The following is an 18,372-nucleotide window of genomic DNA, read 5'->3' on the forward strand; positions in this document are numbered from 1 at the left end:
GGTCATACTTTAGACCAAGTGTTTTCTTCGACCCCTCTTGTTGATATCGATGCTGTGCCAGTGCTATGGACGGATCATAGGCTGATTAAGTTTTCCATACCGGGGGATGTGGTCTTACGCAGTAACAATCCTACACAACCTAGTTCAGCCTCCAGGGCATTGCACAAAGTTACGCCTGAGATGCTTGCGCAGACGCTGGTGGACCATCCGTGCTCTGTCACGGGTGATCTGGAGCGGGATACTGAAGCCCTGCAGCTCTGGCTGGCCGAAAGGCTGAATGACCTTGCCCCTGCTGTTGCCCCTCGGGCCATGACCAAACGATTATCTGCGCCTTGGTTTACAGAGGCGCTTCGCCTGTCTCGCTGCCAGTGTAAGGTCGCGGAGAGGACATGGCGCTCCCATTATGATGGGGAGGCTAAACTAGCCTACAGGGCGGTAGTGAAAGTCTATCACCGTGACATCGTGTTAGCGAAGAAGGAATATCTGGCCAGACGGATAGAGGCGTCTATGAACTCCTGTAAGGAGATCTTCACTGTGGTGAGGGAGTTCATGACCCTGAGATCCAATGTGCCCCTCCTAGTGTCATCCGATACATGGGCTTGTGATCTTGCTAGCTTTTTCACCGAGAAGATTAAGGTCATCCAGGCCTCCTTTCCGGAGAGGAATGGCGAGGGGGGGTGTTGTACTGAGGTGGGTCCTGTTCTATCGTCGATGCCAGATGTTGTGCTGGAGGAGTTTTCTGCTATCTCCAAGGAAGCTTCCCTGTCGCCGCTGACCAATTTGAAATCTGGTTCGCCACTGGACCCCTGCCCGGCAAATTTTTGGCCAGGATGGCATCAGTTGTGAATCCATTGGTTAACCCTCTCCTTAACGCCTCCTTGAGGGAGGGTAGGGTCCCATGCGCCTGGAAGAGGGCGATGGTGATCCCCCTCCTGAAGAAGCCTGGATTAGACGCCGAGGTGTTGGCCAATTATAGGCCAATTTCCCTTCTCCCGGCCCTAGCAAAAATCACGGAGAAGCATGTCCATGGCATCCTATCTGGTTTCTTAGAAACCAACCATCTCCTGCATCCATCACAATCTGGTTTCCGTCCCAGTTTAAGTACCGAGACGGCACTGCTGGAAGTCTTGGAGGTTATTTGGGAGACGTTGGATGCAGGCGGCAAGGCCATGCTTGTCATGCTAGACTTGTCGGCGGCCTTTGACACCGTCCCCCATGAGGCGCTTCTCGCCAGGCTGTATGACATCGGGCTTAGGGGGACGGTGCTTAAATGGTTTACATCTTTCCTCGAGGGCCGCCGCCAAACAGTCTGGGTTTCCCAAAGCACCGCAGAAATGCCGCCATTGGGAGTCGGAGTTCCACAGGGATCTGTGCTGAGCCCGACTCTCTTTAATATCTTTATGGCCCCTCTGGCGGCACTAGTGGAGGCTTTTGGGGCCCAGATTGTATCTTATGCAGATGACACTCAACTGCTCTTCACGTGCAAGAAAGATCAGGCATTTGATGGTGTGGGCATTCGGGGCTGTCTGGGGATGGTCTTTGACTGGTTCCAGCAGAACAGTCTCAAGGCCAACTCCAGTAAGTCAGAGGTCCTTTTTTTTGGATGCACCGCTGACCCTGAATGGCAGGTCTGGTGGCCTGTGGACATGTGTCCTCCGGCTCAGTCCTCTCTGGTCGCCAAAAACCTGGGAGTGGAGTTAAGTGGACAACAAGCTTACGCTAAAATCACATATCCTTGGTCTGGTTGGCACCTGTTTTGGCATTTTGAAGATGCTCCGCAAATTTTTACCATTGCTCTCTGAGGAGCATAGGCGGATCATTGTCCAGGCTCTAATAGGCTCGAGACTGGATTATGCCAACGCCCTTTTTTTGGGGCTTCCGGACTACTTGGTCCAGCGTCTGCAGGTGGCGCAGAATGCTGCGGCGCGTGCTATTTTTGGCCTCCGTAGGCGAGCGGGGATTTCTGGGCTACTGCAGGCGTTGCACTGGTTGCCTGTCCGGAAACGGATTATGTTTAAGACTTTGACTCTTATGCATAAAGCTCTGTTTGGCACAGGGGCTAAGTACTTGCAGCGGAGGTTGACTTTTTATCGCCCCGCCCGCGCTTTACGTTCAGAAGCATTATACCATGCTTTGGTGCCACGTGTTAAGAAAGCCTGAAAGCCCCCCAGCTCTGGAACTCGCTGCCTCTGGTTCTATGCAGCACGTCCAATTTGTTTTTGTTTAGGAAGAGCCTTAAGACCTGGCTTTTTAATCTCTAGGTTTTCTATTTGTTTTTTTATATTTGTTCCGTTTCTATGTAGTTATGTTACTCTCGCTGAGCTGTATGCCCAAAGCGCCGGGACACTCTATCGGAGTAGCTGAGCGCTATATAAATGCTTTGTAACATAACATAACATAACATGCTAAGTCTTGTAGGAATGTAAAGAAGCTTGTTTTACCAGTCTATAATCTCTTTAATGACCAAATGAAAGGACAACCACACCAGGTATATATTTAAAATATATGTATTTAAGATAAAACACACCCCTCTAGTCTCTTTATGAGGCTGGAGTTCGAAGTACTTAAGTTACAAGTCAGCATTCAACAGTAATAGCACAAATACACGTTTGGGCCCTGGGGCGTACCAAACCATATACCAATAAAGTGGTATAAGAACCACGACTGAACTAGACACAAGGCCTAGAGCCTTTAGAAGTGCTTGGACCACAAGGAACCACCCAAGGTAGTGACACAGGGGACCCACGGGGCACGCGTGCAGTGTGAGAACACAGCCGCGAATCGCCGTTTACTTCTATAGGGAAAGTCGCGGTTGGAAATTAAGAGTTTAAGGACACTTAGAGGATGACTACGAGTGAACCCTTTTGGACTTAGAGGTGTCTAGGGCCAACACCCACGGGAGCAATGGAGTACTTGAGTTACCTCACCAAGGGAAGCCGGGTGCATGGGTGTCAAATGGTGTCGGGTCGCGTCACTGTTTTCAATGGAAGCTGCTCAGGAAGTGCTGATGCCGTGAAGAGGAGAAGTGTCCGAAGGGATCCAAGCCTGGATCGAGGATGGAAGGAACCTGAAAGCAGAGGGGACAGAGTCTGGGTCACTTACCAGTGACCAAGGGCACGATAGTCCAATGCCCACAGATGTTGGGTGCTTCAGGTGAGTTGATGGGTGTCTTGACTCTTCAGCCACGAGGTCCAGGATGTGTCGATGACAACCAGGAGCTGGATTCGAGCTGTCCCATGAAGTTTGTCGAGTGCTGCGGTGTCTGCGACCTGATTGGACCCAACAAGCCTTGGCAACGGCAAGTCACTTGGAAACAGAGAAAGGACGTCGGTGCAGACCAGCAAGGTCTGGGGGACTCACCCAGCAAAGGTAAATTGGGGCACGTCTGGAGCAACCAGGAAGTCAAATCAGAAGAGGATTTGCCTTCGTGGGGGCCCACTAGCCAACGGGCTAGCCATCACGAAGGAGCCTCAAGCAGTCGCACTGGAAACTGGCCCATGGGTCACTCGTGGAGTGGAGGCCAGAAATCTTCAGTGCTGGAGGTGCTCAAGGCTGGGGATACTCCGAGCCCAAAGCAAAACTTCGAGGAATACTAGGAAGATGATGGATTAGCAAAAGATCATGGTGTCCAGGGGTCATGGTTCCCCGTCACCCACGATAGCCACGGGCCTCAGCTTTGCTGTGGACTCAGGGTAGCCGCAGCGATGTCTGGAAATCTACCTCTGGGGATGTAGAGACTTTGGCGTCCAGCGGGAGCTTCAGAATTACAGACCAGACAGTTGCTTCTTTGGTGCCTGCCAAGCAGGGAAGTCACTCCTTGACCCCAAGGGAGATTTCTTCAGTCTTCTATTTAAAGTAGAACATCAAAGGTCCAGGATATATGTTGCAGAGTTTCGTCCAGGGTAATCTAAAGTCGCAAGGACTGGGTTCCCATACTTATACAAAGTTTGGGGTTGAACATACTCTAGGGACCCACCTATGGGAGGGTTTGGAAAGAGGGGTGGTTACACCCATTTCCTTTGTCCAGTTTCACACCAGAGCAGGGGCAGGTAGCCCCTGCAACCAGTTTGAACTAGACTATGCACAGGAGCACTAAATGTGCCCCCAGTGCAGGACTAAAAAAGCACCAGAGAGTGCTCCTGCCCAGCCCCATACACATCTGCCTGTCTGGGGAGGTGGTTACACCTCCCTGGGACAGGAAACCTATTATCCAGGCCTCCCCTGCCGGAGTTCGGTCAGCAGCAGGAGGCCAGACCCGTGTCTGTGGCAGTGGCATCCATTTTGTGATGCCAGGGCTGTAGAAAGTCTTTACCGGGTTAGACCTGTGTGAACATGTCTCTCCCTCTAGAAGGATGGAAAGCTACCCCCGCCACCAGAACTGGCGGGGAGTAGTATTCCAAAGCGTTTGACACCAAACACAACATGTTTCCGTGCAGCCAGTCCAAAGTTAGCATTTACCGCAAGGTTAGAATGCACTTAAGAGTATATGGTCAGGCTGCACAACAAACAGCATCAGAGGAGGTACTCCGAACGCTGCAGAGGGGCTCTACTCATGCAGGGGCACCCTCTCACATAAAAACCAAGCACACTGACATCAGGATTGTTTAAGGCCTGCCATAGGAGTGACTAATAGGTTTTATATGTGTGTGTAATGGTACTGATATAGGTAGCCTATACCACTGTAAGGGGTGCAAGCACCACCTTACCCAGGCTGCAGTAGCAGACCTGGGGTGTCATTTTGGAGTGCTTCCCAGGGGTGGCATAATACATGGGCATAATACATGCTTCAGCCCCTGGTAGGCCTCTGAGGTACCTATGCCCTTGGTACATAGGATACCATATACTAGGGGCTTATAAGGCCCTCCAGAATCCAATTAGAACTGTACCTACTGTACATGGAAACCATATTAGAGAGGAAGCAGCTAGGCTGGGGTCCTGATTGGCAGGGCCACAGCCAGACTAAGGTCGAAAAACAGTGGAACACCAGCAAAATGTGTGGGTACCCATGTGAAGCAGATCCTACTCTCCTACAGTTAGTTGCACATTTCACTTGTACAAAACCATAGAAATTTGGCCACTATAGTTAGTTGAGCTAACTATAACTCACGCCCCCGCAATGCACTGCTGATGACGTCACATATTACATCATTCATGACATGGTCAGTGACATCACTGATGACATCACTGATGACATCTCAAATGACATCACTGATGACATCACTGATGACATCATCCATGTGAAAATCTGATGCACCTCCTCGTACCTTAATAAAACCTTTGATACACCCACTCTAAAATACAGGCTACCATTTTCGAAACAATAGAGACACCAAGACCAGTTACTACGTACGTACGTACTAATTCCTAGGTCTACACACACATCCACTCATTCACCCATACAGTCTCTCATACATACAGTGACTCATCAATACAACACTATTATAGGCATTCATACACCTATACAAACACTCACACACCGCCACTCATCCAGAGTTACTCACACATCTAGTCAGTGCACACAAAAGACGTGCAGAAAGAAGCATCAGAGGTGCAGAAAGAGGCAAGAGTGGTGCAAAAAGAAGGAAGAGGAGTACAGAAAGAGGCACGAGGGATGCAGAGAGAAGCAAGAGATGTGCCGAAAGACACAAAAGACGTGCAGAAAGAAGGAACAGTGGTGCAGAAAGAGGCAAAAGAGGTGCATAAATAGGGAAGAAGGGTGTAGAAAGAAGGAACAGTTGCGCAGAAAGAGGCATGAGGGGTGCAGAACGAGGCAGAGATGTCTATCAAGATACAATAGAACTGCAGAAAGAAGGAGCAGAGGTGCAGAAATAGGCAAAAGAGGTGCAGAAATAGGCAAGAGGGGTAAAGAAAGAAGGAAGAGTGGTGTGAAAGAGGCACAAGTGTTGCAGAAAGAAGCAAGAGACATGCAGAAAGAAGCAAGAAAGTTGCAGAGAGAAACAAAAGAACTGCAGAAAAAAGGAACAGAGGTACAGAAAGAGGCAACAAGGGTGAAGAAAGAGGGAAGGGGGTGCAGAAAGAAGCACGAGTGGTGCAAAAAGAAGCAAGAGAGGTGCAAAAAGAAGCAAGAGTAGTGCAGAAAGAAGCAACAGAGGTGCAGACAGAGGCAAGAGGGATGCAAAGAGAGGGAAGGGGTTGCAGAAAGATGCACAAAGGGTTCAGAAAGAAGCAACAGATGTGCAGCAAGAAACAAAATAAGTGCAGAAAGAAGGAACAGAGGTGCAGAAAGAGGCAACAGGGGTGAAGAAAGAGGGAAGTGGGATGCAAAAAGAAACACGAGTGGTGTAGCAAGGAGCAAGAGAGGTGCAGAAAGAGGCATGAGGGGAGCAAAAATAAGAAAGACTTGTGCAGAAAGAGGCACAAAGGGTGCAGAAAGAAGCAAGAGATGTGCAGCAAGAAACAAAAGAAGTGCAGAAAGAAGGAACAGAGGTGTAGAAAGAGCTTACTGGTGGAAGTAAGAGGGAAGAAGGGTGCAGAAAAAAGCATGAGCGGTGCTAAAAGAAGCAAGAGAGGTGCAGAAAGAAGCAAGAGATGTGCAGCAAGAAACAAAAGAAGTGCAGAAAGAAGCAACAGAGGTGTAGAAAGAGCTTACTGGGGGAAGTAAGAGGGAAGAAGGGTGCAGAAAAAAGCATGAGTGGTGCTGAAATAATCAAGAGAGGTGCAGAAAGAAGCAAGAGATGTGCAGAGAGAAACAAAAGAAGTGCAGAAAGAAGGAACAGAGGTGCAGAATGAGGCAGGAGTAGTGCAGAAAGAAGGAACAGAGGAGCAGAAAGAGGGAAGAGGGATGCACAAAGAGGCAAGAGAGGTACAGAAAGAGGCAAGATGGGTGCACAAAGAAGAACGTGAGATGCAGAAAGAGGCAACAGAGGTGCAGAAAGAGGACAAAGGTGCAGAAAGTAGATATGATTTGCAGAAAGAGGCAAGAGAAGTGCCGAAAAAGAAAGAAAGGTAGAGAAAGAAGCAACAGAAATGCAGAAAGAGGCAAGAGAGGCGCAGAAAAAAGCCAGAGTAGCTTGCACACCATTAGTACCAATTTAGCATGCACATTTATCAACAAGTAACAGGTGACCACTCTAGGTTTGCAAAGGGCCTTCCACCACGCTGTAACACTTGTTGCTGCATTTTTGGTAAAGTTTGAGCCGCTTGAAGTAGAAACAAGGCTTTTTTTGTTAAAATCTGCAGATTAGGCAGCAGATGATGGATTATGTGGCTAATGTGGAAATTGTATAATTGTGTGAAAGTCGGTGCAGCCAAACAGTTGCATAATTCCAGAGGCCCTGCTCATACCCTTGATTAGGTCCAGAAGTGCTCCGCAGTGATTCCTTCGTTTTTTGGCTCATTGAGTTCCTAATTTAGCTTCTATGGAAAGACTAAACCTGAGGTTGCCACACAACAACACAGACTACCATACCACATAATTCCCCTCACATAACACATAATCCCACTCTACATAATTCCTATACACTAAATACCACATACTTTCTATCCACATAACTTCACTGTACAACATACCACATAATTCCACTACACACAAAGTACATCCACTCCACTCCAAACAATATTAGTAAAAGACTTTTAGATTTACAATGCCAATAGCTCTAACTGTTGCAAATGCGAGACCTATTACATTGCAAACGCTTTAACTGGTAGACACGTTTGCAGTGTGCTGGAGAAAGGGGGCTGGGCCTCCAACCAGCATTCAGGAATTCCACTGCGTAGGATTTACAGGAGGTAACAGGAGGCCTTTTCGGTCCCCAAAGTCCCTCCGGAGTAAAGTGGACTTCATCCCGCAACCAGTACTGTGCCAGCAGGCGCATTTGCAGAGTGGTGGAGAAAGGGGGCATGGCTTTCGAAGACCTCTTAGCAATCTCTTTTTTAATACAATAACATATGACAAAATATTAACAGTATTCAAAATGGGTTAAAAATTAGATAAAAGCAATGCATTCAACTTTCTGAACTACAACCAATAGCTGATAAAGGAGAAAAAGCACTTTAAACAAAGCTATCATATATAGCTACCTAGCTATTTCGGAAGCTGGAAAAAAAGTACAGCTAAATAATGAAAAAAATTATGAAGTGCCACAGTGCTAAAGTGCAAGTGCGAATGTACAAAGTGCAAAAGTGCTAAAATGATCTGGAAAAACGCCTCCAAACTATTAAGAAAATATATTCCTTATTTTACAAAACTTTAAAAATAATAGTACAAAACCTAGACTCCATTTTCAGGGTAGTGCTACTCATCTGTCTGGTTTTCCAAATTACTTAAATACTTACAGTTTTCATTAAACTTCTTGGAGGCTCCCACACGGATCGCGTAGGCTTCTTCAAAGGCCTGCGTCTGTTACATTTTATTAAACCATTTGTTGTAAGTGGGAACTTCCCTAGACCTCCAATTCTGGAGAATTAAGGAGCATGCCACTTAGGAGGCAATAGAAAGAAAAGTTTCTTCAGCTTTCCTCAAATTCATCCTGTCTTTACTAATTCCAAACAGGGCCACCTCAACCTCGGGCAATATCCTTGTCTTGAATGCCCTGTTTAGATCCGCGAAGATCTCTCCTCAAAAAGACCCAATTCTAGGACATGTAAAAGAAATATGTAGCCAGCCCCCTTCCCCATCCGCCTGGCATCGAAAGCATCTATTTTCAACTTCTGAGTACTTTTTATTGAGTGTTTTCGGAGTAAAGTAGGCCAGCCATTAGGATAAGAAGGCCATTCTTTTAAAATTGGCTGCTCTCAGAGCCTTACTCCCTCGCCAACATACAGCTTCCCATTCGTAGTTAGAAAAGGTGCATTGCGTTTCACGGGTCACCATTTCCAGATGGTTCTCTATCAATATGAGTTGGCCCTGATTACGTAACAAACAATACAAATTCCCTACTCCTCTTAACTTTGCCCCAAAAAGGGCTGTCACAAGTTTATTTGGTATATCATAAGAAAAATGCTGTTTTTGAAAAAAATTGACAATCTATAAATACTCAAAAAACCCGCTGGCTTCCTCTGATTTCCACTCCTCAACAGCACCTCCTGCCACGTAATTACCCTATTCTGAATTTAAAAAATTCTTAGCTCTTCTAGCCCACAAACCTCCCAATTTCTCAAATGGCATGATTGAATTTGAAGTTCAAGGTTCTTACATTCCCTCAATTTTAAGTAATGAAACCCAGAGGAGCCCGCCCCCTTAAAAAAGGATTGAAGTCTGATTGAATAATCCTTCAACGTCTTATATCTTGTTTTTTTCAGAAGTTTGGAGGTTTTTAAAAATATCAAAATCTGAGAACCAGCTTCCTGCACCATTTTATCGACAAAGAAATTATCTTTTAACCCATTAGAGACTAATAAACAAGCTAATAAGTCTAAAAAAGCTGCATCGTAATAAGTTTGTATGTGCGCTAGGGCTAGCCCTCCCTGTTCAATAGTTAATTGTAGTGATAGAAGCTTGACCTTTGATACCTTTTCCACCCAAACAAACTGTCTGAACATAGTTTCCAGCTCTTTAAAATAGTCCACATTAATTTTAATAGGTATGTTAGTAAAAAGAAAAATGAGTAATGGAAGTATGGACATCTTAATAAGAGATACTCGTCCCACCAGAGTTAGAAGGAGCAAAAGCCACTGCTCTAACAATTTCTTGATTTTACCTTGCAATCTTACGTAATTCAATTTATATATCTGTTGGTATTGATCAGTAACATAGATCCCCAAGTATCTTATAGGTTCAGGCTTTGCGGCTTGCAAGTTGAGGTTGGCTGGGAGAAAGTTTATATCAGTATTCAGAACAAGGACTTGTGTTTTATTTTGGTGTATTTTATAACCCCCAATTGAATTCCCTCATCGCCAAATCCAAATTCTGACTATTAGGCTTCAGATATAAAATAATATCATCCGCAAATAGCTTTAATTTGGGCATACCTAAAATTGGAGCATTAATTGCTGCATTGTCTCGCATTCTAATGGCTAATGGTTCTATAAAAAAGGTAAAGAGCAAAGTGGCAAAGTGGAGAGCGGACATCCTTGTCTTGTCCTCCGATTTATTTTTACTGTAATAGCCTGTTTTGCATTTATTACCACCTGAGCCTGGGCCCCCCTGATAAATATTGAGCATTGAAATAACCTGAAGAGGAATACCAAATCTACCGAGGACAAGAACAAAGTGTTCCAGTTCACCAGGTCGAGGGCTTTTTCCGCATCGACCATCATGATACAAGCCGGGGTTAAATTAATATTGCAATAGTCCAATGCCTGTATTAAAAATTCTGTATTTGCTGCCATAGATCTTTCGGCTATGAAGCTAGCCTGATCTTTGTGGATTATTTCCTGTGCTGCAGATAAAACACGCTGCGCCCAAACCTTCATTAAGATCTTAGAATCTGCATTGAGGAAGCTAATGGGCCTATAGGAATTAACATCTTTTGGGTTCTTGTCCTTTTTTACGAAGCAGACAACAATTGCCTCTATGAAAGGCGAGGGAACCTGCCCGCCATTTTTAATATAATTAAAACGTTTTTTCAGAGGTGGAATCAATTCTTTTGAGAAAGCCTTATAAAATTCTATAGGAAACCCATCCTCCCCACATGCTTTGGCTCCAGCTGTAGATTTTAAGGCAGCCAAAATCTCTGAACTTTCTAGAACTAATTTATTTGGCTCCAGATGTAGATTTTAAGGCAGCCAAAACCTCTGAACTTTCTAGATCTAATTTTAACTGGTCTATCAGAGAATCAGATAGTCTAGAGAGATTTACATTATTGAAATATTCCTGTATAGCATATCCACCCACAAGATAATCAGTGGTGTACAGCTGCTGGAAATGTTCAAAAAAAATCTGTGCAATCTCATCCCTATTTGTTACTTCAACTCTGGTCTTGGAATCTATCACCTTCGATACTAAAGCCGCTTTGTTGATAGGATCTGGAGCTACTAATCTCTTCTAATACAAAGAAATCTCTCAGGGCCTTTCAAGCATTTTCCAACTGATGTGAACATGACAAAATTCTCTGAACCTGTGCCCTTTCCACAGCCGTCTGTAGTTCAGCTATTTTAGCCCGTCGAACTCTCGACTGAGCAGCCGAAAAAAGAAATAATCTGTCCTTGTGCCGCGGCCTAAAACCCCCCTAAACCGCAAAGGGTTCTGCCGTCTCCTCATTGATCTTAAAGTATTCAGAGAGCCGTTCTCTAAAACCCTCAACCCATTTTTGATCTTGGAGAAGGAGATGACCCATCCGCCACCTGGATCGCTCCCTTCTCACTTCGCCAATCTCTAGTTCAAGACTAATATAAGAATGGTCGGAGAAGGGGTTGATCTCAATATCTGCCTTTAGGGTATAAAGGGATCAGGATGTTAATAAAAATCGATTCAGGATGCTGTCTGGTATCGGCGAGAATGACACGTGTAGCTGTTTTTGTCAGGGTTGGCTTTCCGCCACGGATCTATTAGTTGGTAGTCATGCCTGATAACCTCAAAGATTCTAGTATTTGGTTTCAATTGTTTTTTATTTTTATTTGAAGTATCCTTTAGATCCTGTATATAATTAAAATCTGCCCCAATAATATTCTGACCAGGGACAACCCTTAACAGCTCATTGATCTTGACCAGCCCCAAAGCATCATCCATAACCCGGCCATAGTAGTTTACAAAATTTAAAATTCTCCCATTTAATTTCGCCACTACCCATAACAATCTCCCCTGTGGATCCCTATGAACTTATTCAAATTCCCATGGCTAATTTCTAGAAAAATAAATAGCAACCCCTCTCATAGCTAACCCTGCTGATGCGAAAAAAGCATCAGAAAATACCCTTGGTAAATAAAGCTTAGGTGAATTAGACTTTAAATGTGTCTCTTGAAAAAACAAGACTTGGGGATTAAAATAGGCAAGCCACCTAATAAGCCTGCCATATTTGTATTTGTTAAGCATATCATTAGCATTGACTGACAAAATACTACATATAGTGGCGATTTCTAATAAGCTTGTTGTTTACTCGAATACAAACTCCTGTTTTCTCCACTCTTTGTTCCTTTTGCTAGTGCTCTTTTTACTGCTAATAACGCCCCAACAGACCCCACCACCCTCCCCAGAAACAAAGACCCCCCCACTGAAATGTGAAAACCCCACTAGCCACGCTAGCCACATTTCAGACCTCCCTACTGACCTAGTGGGTGTCATGGAACAACACCCTTGGTGACCCTACTACCCCCAGCAAGGAAGAAGCTTAAACTTTCTTTTATACAAATCATTTACAACTTGCAGAAGAGATTTCTTTCAATAAGCTCTGGGCATCTTCTAAATTTGAAAGAAGATGGAACTTCCCCTTCACCAAAACCCGGAGTTTGGATTGTTGCGCTATCAAGGCTTGGGCACCCTGAGCTTTAAAAAACATATAACAACTTTACAAACTTCTTTCGCCTATGCGCTGCCAGAGCTGACATGTCAGAAAATATTCGACATTTAGAAGTTTCATTTATAGAAAACTGTCTTTGCTGTATCGCCTTTGCCAGGACTTGCTCCTTAACACGGAAGTCAGCAAAATTCAACAAAATTGTTCGTGGTATCTTTGAGTTTGGGAAAGGATGAGCGGGAACTTGGTGTGCCCTTGTAATAGTTAAATCTCCATCAAATTCTGGAAGAACCTTTTGTTTAATGAACATGTCGACCCATAGGAGAGTTTGAGATCCCTTGATTCCTTCGGGGACCCCCACTATTCGAAGATTCGACCTTCGGGAATGATTCTCAAGATCCTCTAGTTTGTTCTCCAGAGAAATTTCATTTTTTGCTGCTTCATTCACCTTCCCAAGCATGTCGCTCATCTGATCTTCTAGCAGTGTGATTCTTGTTTCAGCTTCCTGCAATTTTATTGTGAAACATTCCACAGCCTCTTCAATTTTGCCTAGCCGCTGATGGAGGGAGGCAATCTCAAGCTCTTGTCATTTTTTCATCTCTCTAATCTCCTCCAAAATAAGGTTCAGCATATCTCTTATGTCCATCTGTTGCGTAAAAGGCCCTTCTGCCGCAGTACTGCGACTGGTTTGCGGTGCCATTCCATCCGGCTTCAGATACTCAGCGGACAAATTCTTAATTTTCTCCCTGCAGCTCCCCCCTTGGTGGATACCTGCCCCCTCCCTGCTCTACTATGCAAACACGCCTCCTGGCTCATTCTGGGTTGGGGGATTAAGTCCCCTTGAATCCTAAGAGTCCTTAGGGGTCAACTAACCCACCAGGTAACTCCAGTAAGCCCCACAAAGTGGAACTGCTGAGAGGTAGTCTGAGGCCAGGCCCTTTTTTACACCACTCTGCAAACGCACCTTTTGGTGCATTGCTGGTGGGGTGATGAGGTCCTCTTGTGTCCTGAAGACCTCAGGACTAAAGTGTACTTCATCCCCCAAGCAGCAGTGCGCCAGTTGGCATGTTTGCAGAGTGGTGTAAAAAGGGGGTGTGGCCTCAGACCACTCTCCGCAATCCAGCTGTGTGGGGCTTACTAGGGATAACAGGAGGGCTAGTTGTCCCCCAGGTACCCCAAGGAGGCATGGGGACTTCATCCCCCTACCAAGAGCGCACTAGGAGGTGCATTTGCAGAGTGGCGGAGAAAGAGGTTGTGGCCTGTGTCTACCTTTCAGCAATCCCACTACTGGGGCATACTGGAGGTATCAGGTAGGCTAGTTGGCCCTTAAGGACCCCCAGCAGTGAAGGGAACTTTAATCCCCATCCAAGAGTATGCCAGGGAGCGAGTTTGTAGAGTGGTGGGCAAAGGGGGCGTGGCCTGCTGAGAACTTACCAATCCTTATATGCGGGACTTACTGGAGGTAATGTGAGGGGTAGTTGGCCCCCAAGGTTGTCCTTGGGGGCTAACTACCCCTCCTGTTACTTCCAGTAAGCCCCACACAGTGGGATTGCTAAGAGGTCTTCAGAGGCCATGCTCATATTTCTCCACCAGTCTGCAAGCGCACCTCCTGGCACAGTAGTGGTTGAGGGATGAAGTCCACTTTACTCCTGAGGGACTTTAGGGTGAAGTAGCCCTCCTGTAAGTTCTACGCAACGTCATTCCTGAGTGCTGGTTAGAGGCCCAGCCCCCTTTCTTCACCACTCTGCAAATGCGACTACTAGTTATAATAGGTCTCGGATTTGCAAGAGTTAGAGCTATTGCCATTTTAAAAGTAATCGTTTTTTAATAATGTTTTTGGGAGTGGAGTGGATGTACATTGTGTGTAGTGAAATTATGTGGTATGTTGTGCAGTGAAATTATGTGGATAGAAAGTATGTGGTATTTAGTGCATAGGAATTATGTAGAGTGGGATTATGTTTTATGGAGACTAATTATGTGGTATGGTAGTCTGTGTTGTGGAGTGTTAACCTCAGGTTTAGTCTTCCTCATTTCTATAGAAGCTAAAGAATAAACTCAATTAAACAAAAAAGAAGGAACCACTGAGGAGCACTTCTTGACCTAGTCAGAGGTATGAGCAGGGCCACTGGAATTATGCAACTGTTAGGCTGCACCAACTTTCGCACCATTGTACATTTTCTGCATTTGCCATATAATCCATCATCTGCTGCATAATCTGCAGATGTGAACAAAAAAAACATTGTTTCTATTTCAAACGGCTCAAACATTACCAATAATGTAACAACAAGTGTTACAGTGTGGTGGAAGGCCCTTTGCTAACATAAAATAGTCACCTGTTACTTATTGCTAAATGTGGGTGTTAAATTGACACTAATGGTGTGCAAACCACTCTTGCTTCTTTCTGCACTTCTCTTACCTCTTTCAGCACATCTATTCCACTATCAGGACCTCCCTACAATTTAAAAATCTCTTGCTTCTTTCTGGACCACTCTTGCTTATTTCTTCTGCACCTCTCTTGCCTCTTTCTGCAACTCGCTTGCTTCTTTCTGCACTTCTCTTCCTTCTTTCTGCACCTCTCTTGGTTCTTTTTACACCCCTCTTCCCTTTTTTTGCACTACTCTTACCTCTTTCTGCATTTCTCTTGCCTCCTTCTGCAACTCTGTTGCTTCTTTCTGCTTTTCTCTTGCCTCTTTCTGCACCCCTCTTACCTCTTTCTGCACCTATGTTGGTTCATTCTGCACTGCTCTTTCTTCTTTCTGCACCTCTTTTGCCTGTTTCAGCAACTCTCTTGCCTCTTTCTGCACCCCTGTTCCCCTTTTCTGTACCTCTCTTGCCTGTTTCTGCAACTCTCTTGCCGCTTTATGCAGTTCTGTTGCCTTCTTCTGCACTTCTGTTGCTTCTTTCTGCACTTCTCTTGCTTTTTTCTGTACCTCTTTTGCCTGTTTCTGCAACTCTCTTGCCTCTTTCTGCACTACTCTACCTCCTTCTGCACCTCTGTTGCTTCTTTCTGCTCTTCTCGTGCCTCTTTCTGCACCCCTCTTGCTTCTTTCTGCACCTCTGTTGGTTCTTTCAGCACTCTTGCTTCTTTCTGCACCTCTTTTGTCTGCTTCTGCAATTCTCTTGCCTGTTTCTGCACCCCTGTTCCCCTTTTCTGCACCTCTCTTGCCTGTTTCTGCAACTCTCTTGCCTCTTTCTGTAGTTCTGTTGCCTCCTTCTGCAACTCTGTTGGTTCTTTCTGCACTGCTCTTGCCTCTTTCTGCACCTCTTTTGCCTGTTTCTGCAACTCTCTTGCCTCTTTCTGCACCCCTGTTCCCATTTTCTGCACCTCTCCTGCCTGTTTCTGCAACTCTCTTGCCTCCTTCTGCACCTCTGCTGGTTGTTTCTGCACTGCTCTTGCTTCTTTCTGCACCTCTCTTGTAAATTTCTGCACCCCTCTTGACTTTTTCTGCACCCCTCTTCGGTCTTTCTGCACCTCTCTTGCTTCTGTCCACACACCTGTCCCCTCTTTCTGCACCTCTTATGCCTGGTTCTGCAACTCTCTTGCCTCTTTCACACTTCTCTTTCCTCTTTCCCTCTTTGTGCACCTCTCTTGCCTCTTTCTGCACCTCTCTTGCCTCTTTCTGCACCCCTCTTGCATCTTTCACACTTCTCTTGCCTCTTTCTATACCTCTGTTGCTTCTTTCTGCACTTCCCTTGCCTCTTTCTGCACTCCTCTTGCTCTTTCTGTTCCTCTGTTGCTTGTTTCTGCACTTCTCTTGCTTCTTTCTACACCTCTCTTGCTTCTTTCTGCACCCCTCTTGCCTCTTTCTGCACCCTTCTTCCCTCTTTGTGCACCCCTCTTGCCTCTTTCTGTACCTCTGTTGATTCTTTCTGCACATCTTTTGTTTTTTCTGATGTGATTGCTTTGATTTGATGTTTGTATTTATATAGCACTCGAATGCCCAGAGGCGTCTTAGCGCTGGGGTGGACAGGGGTGGCATAGCCTAGTAAGGATAGTAGATACTAATTATCGGTGTGTGAACAGCCAGGATTTGACTTGCTTCCAAAAACTCAAGAAGTCGGAACAATTTTTAATAGGCAAGGGTAGGGCGTTCCAAAGTGTGGCCGCCTTCAGAGAGAAACTCCTATCACCCAAAGCCATAAGCTTTGCTCTGGGGGTGGATAGTAGCCACGCATCAGAGGATCTGAGCTTTCTGCTTGGGGAGTACCAGGCCAACTTTCCACAAAAATAGCTAGGTCCAGAGTTATGCAATGCTTTCATGGTTATGCACAGTGTCTTAAATTCTAGGGGGCAGATCTACACGGAAGTGCCACAGAGCGGCAACGTAAGCCCTTTGCCTGCGCCACGCTGTGCCACTTCCGAAGCACAGGAATGTGACATATTTACAATAATATGTCGCATTCCTGTGCTTCCCCCTGCGCTGGTGCACAAACTGCAGCCATGCGCCGGCGCAGGCACCCTTCCACCATGGTGCAAGGATGCCTGCGTCATGGGGGAGATTGTTTTTGTGCAGCAAGGGGCACCTTCCTGCACAAAATCAATCACTGCTGGCATTTTCCTCTTTCAATGCGTGCTGTAGAATGTAGCATGCTTTGAAAGAGGAAAATACGAGGAGAAATTAAAACATTTCTACTTGTTGCGCCTTGCTACGCCTCCTATCCTTGCTCTCCTTGTAAATTTTGCTCCAAAATGTTCAAGCCAATCCAAAATGAGGCGATTACTCGAAGGATAGACAACAGCAGTTGTTTATTTTACAGTTTAGCGTTTCGCTCGCACAGGGATCTATCTATCTATCTATCTATCTATCTATCTATCTATCTATCTATCTATCTATCTATCTATCTATCTATCTATCTATCTATCTATCTATCTATATATCTCTCTCTCTCTCTCTCTATATATATATATATATATATATATATATATATATATATATATATATATATATATATATATATATATATATATATATATATATATACACACAGACAGAGCCAGTGCAGAGGGAGATGGGCTGTCAAAAATGCATAACATCTTTGATAAATAAACAAGAAAAACTTATATGTGACCCTAAAATACTCTCAGAATCTTTAAATACCTACATCCAGTAGGGAAAGATTAACCTCGAATCTATTTAATTAACTCGGAAGGAAGTTTTATGTCGAGGAATGTGCTACAATTTAGAAAATACTTTTTTTTCAGAATGTTCCCATGTTGAATATGGGTCAGGACCAGCCTTTGGTTTGAATTGAGGCCCTGCTTTGAGTGGCGCATCAAATCTAGCTATATAATTCAAGAAGAGGTGACGCATTGAAAAGTGAGGATAGGAGCGCAATCAAAGAACATTATTAAAAAAAATATATATTTGGAGATTAGGGACCCATGCAAACATATATAATAGATAATGCAGAATATGTCGGTGGATTCATAGACATTAAAACTTTATGAGATTTGTTTTACAAAGTGTAATGTAGCAAATACAAAGATAGTTTTTTATGCGCTCTTTTAATAATAATAAAAATTCGATGCAAAATAGCACGTAAAGTAGGACTTAGTGGAATACTGGGATTTTACAGATTTATTAGGAAAACCTGTAAATGACATTTAGAAGAGACACATATATATAAAGCGAGGCTTAAAAAGGTTAAACCATCTGTTTTTGGCAGTAGGCGTGTAGACCAATGTCTGTGTGCACCTGTTTAAGTCAACTTCTTGTTTTCCCAGGTATTTAGGCATTGAATTTTCCCCATTAGCTGGGTGATTGACATTGTGGCCCGTAAAACAACACATGATTATAACTCCGAGAAAGCCAAACACATCAAAATGGAAACCAGATGTCGCGTGGAATTTGAGTCTCGCAGTTTCTTGGTGCAGTAGATGAATTTGTGAAGTTGAAAACCACAGTCATTATTCAGATGGCTAGTACACGAATTAATGGCACTATATCTAAATCACGCAGGGCTACGAAAATGATTACCTTGAATTATCTAGATAAGCTAACGAGAACCAGGCCCCCTA

The sequence above is a fragment of the Triturus cristatus genome, chromosome 6 (genome assembly GCF_964204655.1).
Source record: "Triturus cristatus chromosome 6, aTriCri1.1, whole genome shotgun sequence".
Lineage (NCBI taxonomy): Eukaryota > Metazoa > Chordata > Amphibia > Caudata > Salamandridae > Triturus > Triturus cristatus.